Below are 21,337 nucleotides of genomic sequence, written 5' to 3'. Positions count from 1 at the left end.
CGCACGGAGCAGTTTCATATCAAGACACGTAACTTGACCTATTAATGATGAATACTGCTGAACAGCGTGGGCACTCTAGTAGAAAACCCTATTTGTGCTAATTCTGTGAGTGATTTATTCGGTGACCGTTCAAGATTCGCACCAATGCCATCTAGCATTCCCTCTGTTAAAATTGTTCGTGTGCGCGCATGTCTTTTACTGAGTACTGAGTCAGTAGTATCAAATTTATTTACAATTAAGTTACGTGAATCTGTGCTCGTGAAGGTGGCACTTCACCAGGAAATTGCTGAACAAATGCATCGTGTAACCGTTGAGTAGACTCGTACTTAAAATAACATTTACATATGAAAATACGGTGTTTCAATGATAATTGTCTCACCGTGTTAACCACCTTCATCGGAGGGTCTGCCTTACAAGGGCTGCAGTTGGCTAGAAATAGCCACACCAACTTAATTAATTACCGTGTTAACAGCTGAGATTCAGACTTGCGACTGATGCTTACGAGGTTGAAAGTATGCATGCTGCTTGTAAGCCCAAGAACTATGCGCACGCCTACAATACTGCAGCTTACGTATCGGACAGTAAAAACGCCGCTTGGGCGGTCTTAGTCCATATAGAGACCCTGTAGACACATAAGAGTCCTTCCAATCCCGTGAGAAGCGTAGGACCTTGATGAAAATTTGCCTTGATTTCATTCCAGTTTTAACATGAATATGCTTTTGGGATGGCGGTCTTTGTAGAATTTTAGCGTGGACAGTTATGCGTCGACAATTTTCTGACACCACGGTAAACATGGCAACCAGCGTACGTCATCTATGTACCCTAGGACCGAAAAAACATATCCATGCTTATATGATTCTCAGTTCCATTTCTGTGTTGTACACGCATGCACAGAAATTGTATCGCTTAAAGAATTGCTACATGCAGACAGTCCGCTACAAGACTGTTGTGACAGAAATGGGCACAGTGGTGAATGTATAGCAATACACACACTGTGCCTTCAGCACTACCCGTTCACTCCCTTCTCCTCCTTTTCAGTACTGGAGTGGGGCAGTGTTGATTATATCGGGACATTATTTCTGTGCATGAGTGTACCAGGTTAATCTGTGTCTCCCTCTTCTTCTGTTTATTGCATTGCGATTCCAATCGAAGGCTGCTCTGGTAGTGTTTCAATCCTCTCTCCGCAATAGATGATAAACTTATTTCCAAAAGGTACCAAATTCAAAAATAAAATTTTTCAGTAGATAAAATACACTCAGAGTTAAAATTTCAATTGAAAAATCATTTTAGTACTTTTTTCTTAGAATACAGGCATTATTATACAAAGTATTTCTGTTAAAAAATTATAGTTTAAGAATTTTTTTTAAAAAAATGAATGAACTCGGTACGGTTTTACCACTTAAACTCTGAACACTTCCATCTGAAAGGCATGAATTTCATTGCAGTAATCAGAGAACTGAATGTATTTAAATGTACAGTGATCTAAATCTGCTGTAGAAGAAAGATTACACAAAGTGCAAAGAGCGCATTGCATCACTAAAATTTTTTACAAGAAAGGCTTATCTAAAATTCTTAAAATAAGGCACTACGATAGACTGATGAAACCAGAATATCTTTACGCAAGTGAATGTCTGATTTTGAACTATAGTTTAGATAAACTGGAAGTACTATAAAGGGGAATCATGAGAAAAATCTTAGATCCAATGAAAACAACAGGACAATGGGAAATAAGAAGTAAAAAGTAAATATACCAGAACATAGAAAATATAACAGAAACAATGAAAAAGGAGACTGCTATTTTTAGACATATCTCTAGAATGAATGATAACAGGTTAACGAAACAGGTATTCAAGTACTTTTGGAAGAAAAAGTCAACAATGAGATGGATACAAAAGATCAAGAAAGATTTAGAAAAAGATAAAATAAGGGTAGAGGAAACTACAGAAAGAGAAATTTAAAAAAAAGAAAGAATGGAAGGATTCCAAGTAGGAATGAAAAGGAAGCCCGGTCCAAAGTGGTCCGTTAAGAGAATAACGCTTAGTGCAATGTTGAAGGAATACTGAAAGTGCGGAGGAGGAAACAACAAGGAAGGATGAATTGAAATTGGCACGTGGTCCCTAGCAGGCCTCATCGTAAAGAAGAAGAAGAAGAAGAAGAAGAAGAAGAAGAAGAAGAAGAAGAAGACAGTGATCAAAATTACTTACTTGCAGTAATGACACAGATATATTTAATTAAATCATCGAAAACAACATGTAAATTAAACCATTATTCTGTTCCTGCTGGTCACGTGCCCCGGTAATGGCTCCTCATTGGCTGCATGAATACGTTATGTTTTGGCCAATTCGCCCCGTGGGATTTGGTACTTATTGGCATCAAACTAGATTTTCAATGTCCTGTTTGCATGGATTAGGGCTGTTTTGATTGTTTCTTTTTTTCATATTATGGATCTTCCTATCAAAGTATAATTTTCGTCATTATCTCGATTTTGAATATTTGTATTTATCATTTTTTGATAACAGGTTTCTCACCTGTCCTGTATACCTTAACTATCAGTAAACTTATTTTCAGATCTCATGTTTGTTGGTTAAGTTTCACAGATCTTTGTTTGATATCGCTGTATGTATGTATGTATGTATGTATGTATGTATGTATGTATGTATGTATGTATGTATGTATGTATGTATGTATGTATGTATGTATGTATGTATGTATGTATGTTCAGTCCGTCAGCGATTTCGCTGGTGGGATCCTCAACAGCTCTGCCATCAGCTGTCATAGATGGCCTAGGTATCACTGAAGAGGCGTACTAGGGAAATGAGGTGTGAGGTAGTTACCCGTTGCTTTCCTCACCGAGCCAGAGTTGCTATTACATATCAGTCCACTGAAATGCATACACCAACCGACCCTATGAGCAACATTTTCACACCGTTCATAGCAGGGACTGGCTGCATAAGGATTGGCATTACTAGCATCGCTCATACCTCAGTCACTTTCATATTGTCAAAGCCAAGGATAAGACAGAGACAGATCTATGAAAGTAACAAAATTGCTCTAGCCTATACCAGAAGATACAGTGCACTGTAAACACTAGGTCCTGCCAGCAAAGGCATGATATCGCTGTAGCGCCTCGAAATTCCGTTATATGACCATACTGAGGGGAGAAACACTAACCCGCAGCACATGTATCACTTAGAACAAAAATTCTTTGATACAACTCACTGAACCTTAGATGACAGAACTTTTCTGGCCTGAGTTCTAAGCTGGAATATTATCACATAGCGGTTTTTCTAGGTGCAATGGCGATATAGTCTGTGGTCTTCAAATTCCTGTTTAAAATGTCAGATATTTGTTTATAAATACCTGTAGTTTATTTTCTATAATCCGTGTTCCCTTCTATGCTTGACATGTATGTAATAAAACAGATAAAACATTAGTATTAAATATTCAAATTTTTAACTTCGAGGATATTTCTGTAGACTTCCCTATGGATGTCAACTGTGAAAAAGGAAACTTTGCCTTCCAGATTCTGGTTTCAACATTTCCATCTGATTCACCTCCTTTAAATATAATGTTAACTAAAAATGTGAATTATTTTACTACTTCTATCCTTTGCTCTTCCAGGACAAGGTTAGTCTGTGTCATTATTCACCCTCATATCGTTTTGTTCTGTGTTTGTTTATGTGAAGACAAGCTATGGCTGTAGTTTTACCTAATTTCTGTGATACACACACAGGGACATCCAATTACCTAATGGCTGGGTGACAATGTTGATCAGCCTTCGTCCTCGGCCATCCACATTAGACAAGAGTCGGTGGTAGCAACACTACAGTGACAGTCTGATCAATTATAGCGCACTTAAAGTTATGTGCTCTCCCCTAATACCCTATGGAACTGCTTTCTTTAATTTTACACACATTTATGGCATCCACTAACGAAATTATCATTGTCGCGTCTTAATTCTTTTTCAGAAATTAAATTAATCTATTGACGGATGTTATTTGTCAGTTGTCTAAAGCAAAATAGTAGACTCCCCCACTAGAACGCACGCAATGGAAGTGTGCAAATTCAGGGCTGATGAGGGGCGTAGCCATGGAGGGTTACTGGGTGTGGACGCCCCATTACATTTTTACGAAAAAGAAAATACACAGAAACTACCAATAAATTAAACAAACATTCACAGACATGATTGTAAAACCAACAAATCTGTTGAATCTGTTTTCTAAGAACCCTCGAAAATTGGATTTTAGATTGTAAACTGAATATACAATTCGCTATGAAACTGTTGATCTTGATCGTATTGTTCTTCTTCTCTCTTTTAATATAAGATCTTGTAGTGTACTGAAATCTGAATATCAGCTCCAGTAACACTTGTATCATTGTCCTTATAATGGCAAGTCATGAATGCGCGCACCGCACACGGACCTTCATTATGTTCTATCAGCATTTTATAATTATAACCCTCCCCCCACACCCATCGGCCGATTCTGGCTACGCTACTGGGACAGATTACGTAACAACAGACGGTTCAGTGAGTGAAAGCAAACCATACCAGTGCAGCAGGTACGATTTATGTCAGCGACCACAAGGCTCTTCTTCTTTCGTCATCTTTTTCTATCGCTTTTCCCACCCCTGTGGGGTCACGAGTTTGAACTGTGTCGCACAGGTTGATTTGGCCCTGTTTTACTGCCGAATGCCCTTCCTGACGCCAGCCCAGTATGGAGGGATGTAATCACTATTGCGTGTTTCTGTGGTGTTTGGTAGTATAGTGTGTTGTGTGAATATGAAGAGGAAAGTGCTAGGACAAACACAAACACCCAGTCCTCGAGACAGAAGAATTAATCAGAAGCGATTAAATCCCTGACCCGGCCGGGAATCGAACCCGGGACCCTCTGAACCGAAAGCCTCAACGCTGACCATTCATCCAATCAGTCAGCGACCACATGGCTATGTTAGAATATAAAACTCCCCTTCTCAAATGTTATTCAATAAATTCAATCATAACGATATAAAGAATAAAAACAGTATTTGATATATTTAAGTAAAAACTGTAATTAAATAATAATAAGAACAACAATAATAGACTAGTAATAATAATACTGATTAGTTCTCTACTTCTTCCTGGCTTTTCGCGATTACCTCCAGTTAGCCCTTCGCCTGGATTTAGCGCAATTTTAGGGCTGGAAACTTTTTCCGACGCCAGCCTTATGTGGAGGGACGTAATCACTTCTGCATGTGTTTGTGGTGGTTTGCAGTGTGGTGTACTGTATTGTATATGAAAATAAGTGTATTATAGATGTGTGTGTGTGTGTGTGTGTGTGTGTGTGTGTGTGTGTGTGTTCCAACGTAGCTGTGGAATCTATCGAGAAATTTCACCCAAACTTCGTACACAAAAGACTTGCCATATGAAAAAAATACTGTGGGGGAGGAGGGGTTAAGTAACCATTAGCCTTGTGTCGGTACATTTACTGACATGTTAAAGAACTCTTGTGCGACAAAATTTCGGAGCGTCGAATCTCCGAAAACTGTGAAAGTTTTTAGTGTTTCGTAAATACATTATTATTATTATTATTATTATTATTATTATTATTATTATACTGTTATCTATATATATCAACATGTATGTTTGTGTGTTTTAAACATCTCTTCCTAAACCACTGGAGAAACTTGAACCAAATTTGGTACAAATATGACTTACTCTCTAGAGAAAAATACTGTGGGGATAAGACAAACTTAGTTCCCCTAGGGTGGGGTGGGAGGGGTGACATAAAAATCGGAAAAGTGTCAAATCCACAGTTTTCGGAGTCGCTGAGATGGATACTTGAATAATGAATTATATTCCGGATACCGTTGAAGTCCAAGTTCAGCTCCCATCGGTAATGGGGAGGGGGGTAAGAGAGGTTGGAATAGAAAATGTACAAATTGACAAAGATTGCGGATAAATGCGTGTATGTTCCAGCATAGCTCTCAACCAAACGTGGTGCACATATGACTTAATATCTTTTTTTTTTTGCTAGGGGCTTAACGTCGCACCGACACAGATAGGTCTTATGGCGACGAAGGGATAGGAAAGGCCTAGGAGTTGGAAGGAAGCGGCCGTGGCGTTAATTAAGGTACAGCCCCAGCATTTGCCTGGTGTGAAAATGGGAAACCACGGAAAACCATACTTAATACCTGAAAAAGAAACTGTGGAGGTAAGACACCCATAGCACTCGTAGGGGAGGGGGTGAAATATAAAAATAATCGAAAAAGACCGATATTAATGTCAAATTCATAGTTTCTGGGGTCACTGAGATGAGCTGTGGCATTAGAAGAGATGAAAAAGGATGTCCAAAATGACCGAGATTATGGATGTACGTTTCAGCATAGCTCTCTTCCAAATATCGTACACTTATGACTATACCTCGGATTTTTAGGTGGTAGGCCTAATAGGTTAGAATGCTAAGTAATTTGGTTTGTAGGAAGTGTCATGCAACCCGTTGTACCATAATGTAGGAAGAGTAGAATAAATTCAAGGAGTTCTATAGGCTGTACCCCTAATATCTATGCAAACCTCATAGCATAACCGTTGTACAGTGTAGGGTATACTTGTTACTGGCTTAAGTAAGTTTGCATTCTAACCTATCAGCACCTAATAATCCGGACTCTACATGACTTACCATCTGGAAAAAGTACTGTAAGACACCTATATCATACCTAGAGGGATGGGGGTAGAAAGGAGTGAAATATGAAAATAATGGAAAACGACCGATATTAGTGCAGAATCCATGGTTTTTTGGGATGCTGATATGGCACTCCTGATGCCGTTTAAGTACAAGTTCAGTCCCCTTCGGCATGGGGGTTGGGAAGATATGAAAAAGTATGTCCAAATGACCGAGATTGCAAATGTATGTATATATGTTCCAGCATAGCTCTCAAGCAAACTTCGTACAAGTATAATTGGAAAACAATGCTGTGGGGATAATTTACCCCTAGCAACCCTAGGGGAGAGGATGCCATGTAAAAATAATCGAAAACGACCGATAATAGCAACGGATCCATAGTTTTATGGTCGCGGAGGTGAATTGTGACACTCTGGATGACGTTTAAATCTAAGTTCAGCCTCCACCGGCGTGGGAGCTGAGAAGGGTGGAAAGGAAAATGTCCAAAATTACCGAGATTGGTGTTGAATCCCCAGATTTCGGAGTCACTAGACTTACTGGTGACAGTTCCAGTTACAAATGAAATAGTGTACATCATATCTACAGAGTGAAGCGTAAATACGTAGAGTTATAACTAACTGTTTTTATTTATTTCAAAGGATCAACTAATTCTCAGATAAACTGGGCTGCAACAATGACAAAGTTTAATGCGAAAGTAAATAATCTCGAACGAAAACGTAAATAAAGTATAGGAGATGTGTATGTCTGTGAGGATGGGATCTTACCTAAGATGATTTCTAATGTTGAAGACATTCCAAACCCCCACTCCCCGAGCCAAACGAATCAATCTATTAACGTTAAAATCTACGACCCTCTCGGGAATCGAACCCGTGCCCCCTTGGACCAAACGGCAGCATGCTAACCATTTAGCCACGGAGCCGGACTTCAAACCGGTCATGAAAAATCCTAAAAGCAATCATTGAAAAAAGTACCCCAGCAGAGCCTTGTACTACAGCTAGAAAGTAACAAAAACAAATTCTTTTACTAGTTGTTTAACGTCACGCTAACTCAGATGGGTCTTCGGCAAGGTCGAGAAAACAAGCAGGGCATGGTCTTAAACGAGGTATAGCCTCAGAATTTGACTGGTGTAAAATAGGAAACCACGGAAAACCGTTTAAAGGGCTACCGATATTGGGGTTTGAATCCACCACCTCCCGAATGAAGGTTTACAGCTACGCAGACCGTACCACCCAACGAACTCCTCCGGGAAACGAAAACGTGCCCATATGAATATGAGTAAGGTTCCCGGTATATATTACACATTTTTAAAAGAATTAATTCAATGTTGATCTATTCTAATTACCGCTACCGCTTTACGTATTACTTAATTTTTGGTCATATTTTAATTGTCGTTGTTGTGAGCGAAGTTATTTCAACGTTCTTGGCAGTTCCTACGCGCTCTGAGTGTCCGTTAGGAGCTGTGAAGAGTCTAATAGCCTGGAATGTTGCTTTTAAAGGCGTGAATTACTGGCAATTGGTTATATCAACAAGAGTTAGTGCTGCAATCTTTGGATATTTACACTATCCATGAACATTATAACTGTCTGTTCTCCATCAAGCTCCACGCTACCATTCAGGGCCTACTATGACGTGCAGAAGAATTCCTGTTCTTGTATGATGATGTTCTGTGGCAACATTTTCTATTTTTTCTACAGCAGAAGTCACGAAACGCCTGCGATTCCAACAAATACTGACCCGCATCACTGAAAGAAAAATCATATTTCTGTCATTTGTGAAACACTTCACGTGCTGTGCGGGTTAGTATTTTCACTCATAACAAGGGGTTGATGATTTCCGAAAACCACATGTCATAAGGGAGCCCTGTTTGAACCCTTCAGTGCTCAAGGCTAATGTCTGATGTACTGACATTCCGTTCCCATGGACAGGCATTCTTGTAATTCATATTCCATTGTGAATTAACTGTGCACCTTCACATAAAATCCTGTATTTACAACTAGCCCTGTGGCCTCGTTAAGTTCCACTCCTCTTATCATTAAACTCTGTCCGGCTCCATGGCTAAATGTTTAGCGTACTGGCCTTTGGTCACATGGTTTCCGGGTTCGATTCCAGGCAGGGTCGGGAATTTTAACCATCAGTGGTTGATTTCGCTGACACGGGGGGATGTGTGTGTGTGTGTGTGTGTGTGTGTTGTCTTCATCATCATTTCATCATCATCACAATGCGTAGGTCGCCTACGGGAGACAAATCAAAAGACCTGCACCTGGAGAGCTGAACATGTGTTCGGACACTCCCGGCACTAAAAGACATATGCCATTTCAATTTTTTTCATCATTAACCTCTTAACGTATCAGTACGTTCGCTACCACATGTGTCTTATGTCCCACGAACATAATGGTACGTTTCGGAGATTTTTGCCCCACTTACTATGAAGTCTTAAAGGAAGTAGATGAATATTGTTACTTGGGTAGTAAAATAACTAACGATGGCAGAAGTAAGGAGGACATAAAATGCAGACTAGCACAAGCAAGGAAGAGCTTTCTTAAGAAAAGAAATTTGCTCACTTCAAACATTGATATCGGAATTAGAAAGATGTTTTTGAAGACTTTCGTGTGGAGCGTGGCATTGTATGGAAGTGAAACATGGACGATAACTAGCTCAGAAAGAAAGAAAATAGAAGCTTTTGAAATGTGGTGTTACAGAAGAATGCTGAAGGTGAAATGGATAGATCGAATCACGAATGAAGAGATACTGAATCGAATTGGTAAGAGGAGATCGATTTGGCTAAATTTGACGAAAAGAAGAGATAGAATGATAGGACACATCTTAAGACACCCAGGACTTGTGCAGTTGGTTTTTGAAGGAAGTATAGGTGGTAGGAACGGTAGGGGTAGACCAAGGTATGAATATGACAAGCAGATTAGAGCAGATGTAGGATGAAATAGGTACGTAGAAATGAAAAGGTTAGCACAGGATAGAGTGGCATGGAGAGCTGCATCAAACCAGTCTATGGACTGATGACTCAAACAACAAACAACTATGTACGTAGGCCTACAGGTACGATCCCTTCTGGAATACAACTGTTGATATTGTGACTTTCTGCTTTTGAATTATTCCCCCAGCTGATGTTTAAATAATAATGTTATTGGCTTTACATCCCACTAACTACTGTTATGGCTTTCGGAGACGCCGAAGTGCAGGAATTCTTTCCTGCAGGAGTTCCTTTACTCACCGAGCTCGTTAGCTGCAGTCGCTTATTTCTGGCAATATCCTGTATTCTGGAGATAGAGGGTTCGAACCCCATTGCCGGCAGCCCTGAAGTTGGTTTTTCGTGGTTTCTTATTTTCACACCAGGTAAATGCTGGGGCTGTGTCTTAATGAAGGCCACGGCTGCTTCCTTCCCAGTCCTAGCTCTTACCTATTCCTCCGTCGCCAATAAGACCTATCGGTGTCGGTACGACTTGAAGCAACTTGTAAAAAAAAAAAAAAAAAGGAAAAAGATGTTATTTTACCTGCCGGTAATTGTATCAACACGAGACTAACGTATTTGAGCACCTTCAAATACCACCACACTGAGCCATGATCGAACCCGCAAACTTGACCTCACGAGGCCAGCGCGCTACCGCCTGAGCTACCCAGCCCGGCAAGTTGATGATTTTCATCGATATGCAATGAACAATATTTTTGTATCTCTATGGCTGTGTAGTGACTAATCTCGAATATGGTGTTTTGTAAACAATAACGGCGGGGTAAAGTCGTTCGCTGAATGAACAAGAAATATTAGGAATTATTGTTAGTGCCAGGTCATATATGGTATCGATGAAAATGACTAATTTGTATTAGAGAATTTGTCGGAAAACAGCAGTGAAATTTCAGATAGAGACTGGAAATTCATTTTGTGTCTTTTACAGAATAGAGATATTGAGTACATATATTGCAAGATGTGTAGGCATTAAAAAAATGGGTTTCAAGAATGTGAAAAATGTCTCAGTAGAGGGGACAGTTCCAGATGTTTTAAAATCGTCCTTAAAAGGTTAAGCCATTTAGAACTAGTCTACACATCATCACCTTGGTCTCCTTCTGCTGCCCATATTATCTTTGGTCGAGTCCATTGTTCTCCTACCCTCCTTCTTTCGCTTCACACGATCTTATCACCGAAGGCGGCGTATACACATATCTTCACGGAGTTAATTACTAACCTAGCCTTTATCTCCTCATTTAAGGTATCCTCCTGCCATTGTGCCTATCTATAGGTACCAGCAATTATCATCCCTACTTTCATGACTGTTATTTCCAATTTATGAATAACATATTCTGAGTCCACCCAGATTTCACTCTCGTACAGCAAAGTTAGTCTAAAAGCAGACCGGTGTAAATATATTTTCATCTGAGAACTCACTTATTTCTTTCAGAATGCCGCTGATTGCAACTAAGAGCTTGTCGCATCAGCTTTGGTACACCTCTATTTGATTCCACTCCTGCATATCAGTGTTGCGGTGTTGTCAAGCCGAGGCAGTAAAGCCGTGCTCAATTTACCTGGAAGGACGTGACGTGGGCTCGATTTCTTGTTTTTTTTCTTCTTACAAGTTGCTTTACGTCACACTGACAGAAATAGGTCTTGTGGAAACGGCGGAATTAGAAAGGGCTAGGAGTGGGAAGGAAGTGGTCATGGCCTTAATTAATTTAATTAATTTACCTGGTGTGAAAATGGGCAACCATTGAAACCCATCTTCAGGGCTGCCTAACAGTGGAACTCGAACCTACTATCTCTCAAACGAAAGTTCACAGGTGCACGCCCCTAACAGCACGCGAACTCATTCGGTAATTCATTCCTAGGAAGTCGATAAATTTGGAAACGAAACTCCCACTTGTGGAGTGGAACTTGGCCTGTGGGTTCACTCAGGCTCCATCAAATATGAGTGCGAGGTTTATTCCTGGGACAAAAATGACCGAACATAACCATTTTATTTCACTTAGTGCTGATGTTATGGACTGTGTATTTTCCACTCCTCAAAGGACCTTCATGGCTTTTATGGAGGTAACTCATTTCATTTCGCCAACCCTGTATGGTTCAATGCCAGCTGAGTTCACACTGCTTCCACTACTGTCGGATTTTTTATTATGGACATCCAAGTTTAGGCTTTAATTACTAAGGAACCCATAAGCCTATTGCAAAATAAGTTATATCAATATTTTCCTTGTTTAATTCTGTATTAGTGCGTATGAGACAAATTATTTTGCAGTTCATTAATTATTTTTATTTGTGGTTATATTAAATATTGTTCGGGTTTTTGGCTTCTTTTCTAGGAACTGCTCAATTAAAAATATATACATAGAAAACTACTTATCGGAGGCCAATTCAATTTTTGTATGCTATAGCCACATGTATTCGTATGTAATATCCAAGTTACATGTCTTTCAACCTCCCCAAAGAAATTTCTTATCACTTTTCTACAGCAACGTTTTCTCAGCCCAGAATGAACGCACAACAGGAAACGTGGGCTTGTTTTGAAGCAGTCAGTTGTGGTTATCAGAAACTACAGCCACTGTCACCGTACAGTGTGATACTGAACTTATGAAGAGTTATATTGATGGGAAGTTGTGTGCTCGCTGGACCGTGCGATTGCCAGTGGGCAGGGTGGTGAAATCGGGTACAGTGTTGACGCGTTCAGTCGTAAACGCAGCGCGCAACGAACGCAGCTTTTTGTTTACTTTCAAATTTTGATTTTATTTCCTCGTACAAATTCCATTTCCCATCACCTTTTCTCATAAAGACTTTGGACGTTCAATTAGAGGTTTACAGATGGTTGGTTCCGTAACTTGAAATGTCACACTGTGCAATTTTTACAAGGGTTAATTACATATCTTTACAACATTTAATTTTGTCAATAATATTGGTCTGAAAAATCACTATGTACCGATGAATTGGAACTGCTGTAATTCATGTTGTTTATGACTGGCTCGAAACGAGGGACATTTTCAGACAGTCCATCTTTTTCCCAGTGTTAGTCTTCCATTTTCTTAGCATGTGTTTTTATACTGTTTTTTTTTTTTTTTGCTAGTTGCTTTACGTCGCACCGGCACGGATAGGTCTTATGGCGACGATGGGACAAGAAAGGGGTAGGAGTGGGAAGGAAGCGGCCGTGGCCTTAATTAAGGTACAGCCCCAGCATTTGCCTGGTGTAAAAATGGGAAACCACAGAATACCATTTTCAGGGTTGCCGACAGTGGGATTCGAACTTTTTATACTGTTTCCAGAGTTTCAAAAGCGTATGAACTGACATATCAGTAAGATCCCTCATATATTCCAACAGTTTCAGGCGCAGGCTTTTAATTGTAGTAAATGCCTTATTTGTGAAAAAAAATAGCGTATATTTCCTCGTATTGTGGCCAAAGTAAAATGATCAGGTTGGATTTTCGAACGCCCCGGCCTCAAACACTGCTTCTTTCTTTACCTGGATGATATATTTCCAATCATTCTCCTTCAAAGCGGCTCCTACTCTCTTCTCTGACGACAACGATAATCCAAGACAATCTGCTACTTTCTGGTACACAGGGAACCTGTGTCCTCTACATTTCCTGGTCATTTTATAGGAGACAAATAATACTCAAAAACTTTGCAAGTTCGCCCTCTGACAACGGCGGTCTTAGAGGCATCTTGAACTCATGTGGCTAACATACAGAACGCAGGAAAACTGCCCGGAGCGAGTGTACGTGACGCGGCAACCCTGCCCACGGTTTCACCACTCTATGCGCTGTTATTCCCACAGTGCACCGCGTATCAACTTCCCATCAACATAACTCTTTATACAGTATCATACTGTACGCTTATAGAGTAGTTTCTGATATCGATGACTGAGTGCTTCAAAACAAACCCAAGTTTCCTGTTGTACGTTTATCCTGGGCTGATATAAAGTTGCTTTAGAAAAATGATGAGAACTTTGATAGGGGTGGCTGGAAAAACTTGTAACTTCAGTATTACACTACGAATACATGAGGCTATAGCGCAGACTCAAACCAAACCCCATGGCGCAACAGCCCCGAAGAGCCATGGCTTACAAAGCGACCGCTGCTCAGCCCGAGGGCCTGCAGATTATGAAGTGTCGTGTGGTCAGCCCGACGGATCCTTTCGGCCGTCATTCTTGGCTTTCTAGACCGACATGAGGCTATAATGTATGGAAATTCTATTATCATCAAATAATCAGTTTTCCATGTATATGTTTTTAGGTGAGCGGTTCTTAGAGAAGAAGGACAAAATTCACTATAACCGCAAATAAAAGAGAATTAATGAACTTCAAAAAATATTTATTTTAGGCTCTCTAATGCAGAATTAAACAAGGAAAATATTGATATAACTCATTTCTAAATAGGTCTATCGGTTGATTTGTAATTAACGCCTAAACTGGAGTATCCATAATAAAAAATCCGACAGTAGGCCTATAGCGTACCTACCAATGAAACGACCCCTGACATAGCAGTATGTTATGCAGTACCGCTTCACACAGTGAAGGGAGTATCATCGAGGTATGCCGCTGCTCGTGTGGTATAATACTGAACTACCATAACTTTTCCCGGTAAAGTTCTGTCATCTAAGGGGCAATATCGTGTGATGATTGTCAAGGCATTCTCTCTCTTCATAACGTATGTGCTGCGGGTCAGTATATCTCCAAAAATATTAACACATAGGAGGTTTCGTCCCGGCAACGACGATATATTTTAGATTAATTTGTAGTTGGATCAACTGAAGAGCTTCTGTGGCTCAGACGGCATCACTTCGGCCTCTCAGTGCTGAGTTCCGTGGTTCAAACCCCGGTCACTCCATGTGAGATTTGTGCTGGACAAAGCGGAGGCGAAACTAGTTTTCCTCCGGGTACTCCGGTTTTCCCTGTCATATTTCATTCCAACAACACTCTCCACTATCATTTCATTTCATCTGTCAGTCATTAACCATTGACCCAGAGGAGTGCGACAGGCTTCGGCAGCCGGCACAATTCCTATCCTCGCCGCAACATGGGGCTTCATTCTTCCATCCCTGGCTCGGTCATTGACTGGAAAACAGGTTGTAGGTTTTCGTTCATTGTAGTTAGGTCAACTACAAAGGTACTGCCTTTGGCTCGAATTGAAGACCGGTTCTCAGTATGGTTGAGGGTTTCACAACTGTTCACCCTTTTCATGCGTCTAATTGTATTTGTTATCCAAATGAGTGCTGAAAGCTGAGGTAATACGTTTATTATTAGGGAATCATTGTATCCTTCTTGAAAATGTTAGAAATAGACAAGTGGATGCGTTTTGTCCCCTCGAATATGAGCGTAAAGACAAATGAAAGGGAAGCTATTGGCTTTACGTCGCAAGGACACAGATAGGTCTTATGGCGACGATAGGCCAGGAAAGGGCTAGGAGTCGGAAGGAAGCGGCCGTGGCCTTAATTAATGTACAGCACCAGCATTTGCCTTGTGTGAAAATGGGAAACCACGGAAAACCATCTTCAGGGTTGCCGACAGTGGGATTCGAACCTACTATCTCCCGAATACTGGATACTGGCCGCAATTAAGCGACTGCAGCTATCGAGCTCGGTATGAAAGGGAAGGACCGTGAAAAGTTGTAAATGGAAGACTCATTAGTCCTTATAATCCTCATGCCGTTGAGAACAATATAGACGAGAGAATGATTTTTTAAAATATTTTAAAAAGCCTAAATTGAAGATCGTCGGCCCGATGATGAAAAAGAGGAGCGTGTCATAAGTGAGTGTGATCAATTTTGGTCACCTAACCAAGCTGAAAAGTTGAGTAAGGGAAGGAGTTTTTAGGCACAAGTATGTTATAATGCAAACTTATTTAAGCAGGTCGCAAGTATAATTTAGCCCACCGGGCTGGGTGGCCAAGACGGTTAAGGCACTGGCGTTCTGAGCCCAAGTTGGCAGATTAGACCCTAGCTCAGTTCGGTGATATTTCAAAGTACTCAAATATGTCAGATCCATGTCGGAAGATTTACCGGCTCGTTAAAGAACTCCCGCGGAACAAAATTCTGGCACCTCGGCATCTCCGAAAACCGTGAAGTAGTACGTAAATTCCTGCAAAGCGGGCTAGATGATACGTGTAATGTGCTTAAATACGGGTACGTTTGCATTCGAATCTATTAGTATCTAAAAATCCTTTCCCTAGTTGTAAATCCCTGGGGGTACCTGGGAAACTCGTGTTTGATTATTTATTTCTTGAAATATATTTTCCTGGCTTAAAAATGTTTTCATAGATTTGCTTAGAGTTCTCTGACACTCTTTAGACTTGAAAATGAAAACCTACATCCTGTTACACTAAATGATATTATTGCAATGTTGCTTGAAACGGTCATTGCAAGTGTATTGTTTAATTAAACGCCAACAGGATAATTTATTTCAAGATAAGTTTGAGAGGGGATTAATCCCTCTACACTTCCATTCTAATCCATGTATACAGTAACACAATGCTAACAATAATGTTATTTATTTTATGACTCGCTAACTAATCTAAGGTTTTCCGGAGACGCTAAGGTTGCGGAATTTTTTCCCTCAATAGTTCTTTTACGTATGATGTATCTGAGCACCTTAAAATACCATTGGTCTGAGCCGATATGGAACTCGTGAACTTGAGTTCAGAAAGGCAGTAGATTTTCTGGTACGCTAACCACTTTACAAGATAAAATATCGGTACTCTTACATCCTCTAAGACCTAATGATCAGCCATAAGCACAGGACGAATTGCCTGACCAACTGCACCTCCCAGCCGGTAGTATAATAGCGTGTGGCCTCCGAGGAGGCCTGGTCTTTAGAGCTGACGCGGTATAAGTGACCTGCGCGCCTATGAGGATGGAGCTCTTCCTGTGATGAACTCTAATTATGTGTACGGTACACGCACGCAGCCCCCGAACCATCGGAATAAGCCAATGAAAGTTAAAATCTCCGACCTGGCCGGGAATCGAACCCGGGGCGCTCTGGATCAAAGGCCAGCACGCTAACCATTTAGCCACGTGGCTAGACACCTCTCAGCGGTATACCATTGCTTTAAATTTATACTAGAAGGTATAGCGTCCTATGAAGCATCGTCTTCCCGTGATTTTCAAGCAACTGGACATGAAACCAGTATGTTTAAAGCCAATTTTTTAGGTTCATCTGTATACTGTAAATAAAATTGTCTTTCTGTTTGTACTTTTTGAATATTAACCTCCTACCTGGTTTATATAATAATAATAATAATAATAATAATAATAATAATAATAATAATAATAATAATAATAATAATAATATTTGCTTTACGTCCAACTAACTACTTTGTTACGGTATTTGGAGACGCCGAATTACCGGAAATTAGTCCCGCGAGAGTTCTTTTACTTACTTACTTAATTTGTTTACCCTCCAGGATTGGTTTTTCGCTCGGACTCGTCGAGGAACCACCTCAACAGCCTCAAGGGCAGTGTCCTGGAGCGTGTCACATTTAGTCGGGGATATAACTGGGGAGGATGACCGGTACCTCGCCCAGGTGGCCTCACCTGTTATGCCGAACAGGGGCCTTGGTGGGGGATGGAAAGATTGGTGGGGGATGGAAAGATTGGAAGGGATAGACAAGGAAGAAGGAAGGAAGCGGCCGTGGCCTTAAGTTAGGTACCATCCCGGCATTTGCCTGAAGAAGAAGTGGTAAAACACGGAAAACCACTTCCAGGATGGCTGAGGTGGGAATCGAACCCAGCTCTACTGAGTTGACCCACCAAGGCTGAGTGGACCCCGTTCCAGCCCTCGTACCACTTTTCAAATTTCGTGGCAGAGCGGGGGAATCGAACCCGGGCCTCCCGGGGTGGCAGCTAATCACACTAACCTCGACACCACAGAGGCGGACGAGTTCTTTTACGTGCCAGTAAATTTGCCGACACGAGGCTGCCATATTTGAGCACCTTCAAGTACTACCGGAATGAACCAGGATTGAAGCTGCCAAGTTGGTGTCAGCATTGTCAGCGCCTCAACCGTCTGAGCCACTCAACCTGGCGGTTTATATATCGGAAAGGACAAATAACCAATGTCGGGTTCAGACTACTTTTTATTTGTTTGTTACAGTTATCACATGTGAATGAATGGTTTGGCTGATTTTCATAAAGCTTGGCATTTAAGTTTAGGATAAGATCTTGTAGTAATAGCTATAAATCTATCAAAAAGATTGACTAGTGGGAGCTTCAGAGCGCGCCTTAAACAGAAAATGAGATGTATCTCATTTATGGTTAACTTCACAGGAAAATTGATCATGACAAAATTTATTTAGAATATTATTTACAAAATTCTTTGTTCTATACCTTTTACTGATAAAGTTATAAATAAGGGAAATATCAGTGCCGGTGGTATGAAAGTATTAAGTCCATGAGCTCTCAGGAGAGTTGCTATGGAAATCATCCTGCCTATGTTCAAAGACTTTGTACATATGTTTGTAGTCTACTTTTTGAACATTAACGTGATACTTTGTTTTTGAAGAAATAAATCAAATGAAGATTGACAATAACGAAGCAAGAAGGGCTACAGAGAGCCAGCAAGAGAGTAGCCTATGTCATGACGGCCGCGGACAGCCGCATGACCACCTACATGCCTCGGAATCTCAGGAGCAACTTGAGGGGTCGATAAGAAAGTAATCATACACAAGTTAAACGATTGTCCCATCAACGAAGCTAGTATTATGTAAGAAAGTATGTATTCCAAACCAATGAAACACTGCTCTCCTTGCCCGGCTGAGTGGCTCAGGCGCTTGAGGAGCTAACCTTCTGACCCCAACTTGGCAGGTTCGATCCTGGCTCAGTCCGGTGGTATTTGAAGGTGCTCAAATACGTCAGCCTCGTGTTAGTAGAGTTACTGGCACATACAAGAACTCCTGCAGGATAAAATTCCGAGACCTCAGCGTCTCCCAAAACCGTCTAATGTAGTTAATGAGACGTAAAGACAATAACATTATTAATTGTTATTACTGCTTTCCTTTTGACATCGACCAGAGAACATGCGTAATATCAACTATCTGTCTCCGTTAATTCATCAACAGGGAGACAAAGAATAACAAATCACACTTTAAAAATTAAATTTTTGCCACAACTAAAGGTACAATTTTCACAGAGAAAGGACTTTAGGTATCCTAATTCAACAATTTGCTTTACGTCGCACCGACACATACAGGTCTTATGGCGACGATGGGATAGAAAAGGCCTAGGAGTGGGAAGGAAGCGGCCATGGCCTTAAATGAGGTACAGCCCCAGCATTTGCCTAGTGTAAAATGGGAAACCACGGAAAACCAACTTCAGAACTGCCGACAGTGGGGTTCGAACCCACTATCTCCCGGATGCAAGCTCACAGCTGTGCGCCCCTAACAGCACGACCAAGTCGCCCAGTATATCATTATTCTCTTTGCGTAAGTTAATAACACTAGTAGCTAAAACAAAGGTTTGCAAGTATGTCCAATAATGCATTTTGTCCTATTAAATGACCTCTCAAACATATACTTTCCTCCTAAACAATACTAGGCATACTTATATTTTAGTGAAATATATCGTCGTTACGCCCATAAAAAACCGCTGTGTGAGAATATTCCAGCTTGGAACTCTGACCGTCCGCCTCTGTGGTGTAGTGGTTAGCGTGATTAGCTGCCATCCCCGGAGGTCCGGGTTCGATTCCCGGCTCTGCCACGAAATTTGAAAAGTGGTACAAGGGCTGGAACGGGGTCCACTCAGCCTCGGGAGGTCAACTGAGCACAGGTGGGTTCGATTTCCACCTCAGCTATTCTGGAAGTGGTTTTCCGAGGTTTCCTCACTTCTCCTCCAGGCAAATGCCGAGATGGTATCTAACTTAAGGCAACGGCCGCTTCCTTCCCACTTCCTTGTCTATCCCACCTAATCATCCCATCCCTGGACAAGGACCCTGTTCAACATAGCAGGTGGGGCCGCCTGGGTGAGGTACTGGTCATTCTCCCCAGTTGTATCCCCGACCCAAAGACTGAAACTCCAGGATACTGCCTTAGAGGCGGTAGAGGTGGGATCTCTCGCTGAGTACGAGGGAAAAACCAACCCTGGAGGGTAAACATTTTAAGAAGAAGAAGAAGAAGGAACTCTGACAGGAAAGGTTCAGTGTTGCATGAACTGTATCGGAATTTTCACTGTGATACATGTGTTGCGGGTCAGTATTTCCCCTTCAACATTGTCACATAACGGTATTTTGAGGCGCAATGACGATATACATTTTGCGAGCCTTTTTTTGTTAGAGTAAGGCAATTAAATAAGTGTACTGTTTGATTGTTCTAGCTTTTATGGTTGCTCTGAAATGTATACTTGAAGATTAAAACAACCCGCTTTCTGAAGAATAATGTTATCTGGCTACTGAGGGGGAGTGGCACCACCATATTTAAAAATATTTAAAATATGTGTGGCTATTGATGCTTTCACGGCCCGTACTTATGCCGTGTCACGAGAAGCCTTTCTCGTGGACAGTCGAGATTTTCTTTTGATGACACAGAACAAAGTTCTCTGCAAAACGTAAAGAATTTCATCTTATTTTCTTGACACGACATAAGCCCAAAAGCCTATATCATTTCTATTTAAAATATACCTTCGTTACAGGTACTTACGCATATTTTTGGATTCAGGAAAGCTTACTGTATTCAAAGAAATAAATTTACAATTTTTGCTTTACGTCTCACTGACACAGACAGGTCTTTTGGTGGCGATGGGATAGGAAAGGGCTTGGGGAGGGAAGGAAGCAGCCTTGGTCTTAAGTTAGGTACCATCCTGAAGAATAAGTGGGAAACCGCGGAAAACCACTGAGGCCCTCTACTCACTTGTCCTCCCGAGGTCGAGCGGAATTCATTCCAGTCCTCGGATCACTTTCCAAATTTCGTGGCAGAGCCGGGAATCGAACCCGGGCCTCCAGGGGTGGCAGCTAATAACACTAATCACTACACCACAGAAGCGGACAAACGTGAATTCATGAGGTTCTTTCACGTCCTTACGCTCTTAAACTAACATTTACGAGTTATAAAAGATGTTCCCGCGGATATCGATTGTTTATATTCTTATGAAGCTAACGGCGAAAGAGTGAACACTTCTGACGACCAGACCCTTACGAGAATGCACCAATAAACATGTTATGGTAAATTTGGCGATAGTCACTGAAAGATGCAAGTTTATACCATCACAGACAGTGAAAGCAATAAGTGAGAAAGTTGAAGAACAACAGTTAAGTTGAAGGTGACAACCCAAAATGTCAAAGGACGTGCAAATCATTTGAATAGGACTAGATGCTAGGATACTGAACACTTACCAATCAACGAGGATAAAATATACTTCGAGTGTACGGCGTCGCTAGGAGAGGAGTATCAAGCGTCCCGCCAGGACGTCCAGTGTCACACTTAGCTCCAGGCGCTGTATGGAACTGACACGGCTGGATGGGATGAGCTGTTCGCCGTCTGGACGTGGTGCGTCCTGCCACCAGGAGCGCTGACCATCAACACTGCTTACAGAGAGGTAGGTCCACACCTCTGACAGGAAAAACAAAGCCTTTGTTTACATTGCGTAACTATGTCATGATCCGGCTGATAAGCAAATTAGGGTCACACACAATATGATCCCCTTTCTGATACAAAGTAATTGAACTTAATCTTATTTTTTCAGGTGTATTTATAGGTCAGAAAATA

The 21,337-nt window shown here is 41.1% G+C and overlaps 1 protein-coding gene across 2 annotated transcripts in view; it reads right to left on the bottom strand.

The window, feature by feature from the left end:
• The window catches only part of LOC136875673 (calcitonin gene-related peptide type 1 receptor), a 409,243-nt gene extending 388,148 nt beyond the window's left edge, over positions 1-21,095 (bottom strand). For both annotated transcript variants that reach the window (XM_067149225.2, XM_067149227.2), the window contains exon 1: positions 20,965-21,095. The gene's annotated coding sequence lies outside the window, so the exon portion shown is untranslated. The remainder of the gene's footprint in view (positions 1-20,964) is intronic.
• Between the last annotated feature and the right edge of the window lie 242 nt (positions 21,096-21,337).

The sequence above is a fragment of the Anabrus simplex genome, chromosome 6 (genome assembly GCF_040414725.1).
Source record: "Anabrus simplex isolate iqAnaSimp1 chromosome 6, ASM4041472v1, whole genome shotgun sequence".
NCBI classification, from domain to species: Eukaryota; Metazoa; Arthropoda; class Insecta; order Orthoptera; family Tettigoniidae; genus Anabrus; species Anabrus simplex.
Note: the sequence above shows the minus strand (reverse complement) of the source record. Positions and strands in the feature narration are given on the sequence as shown.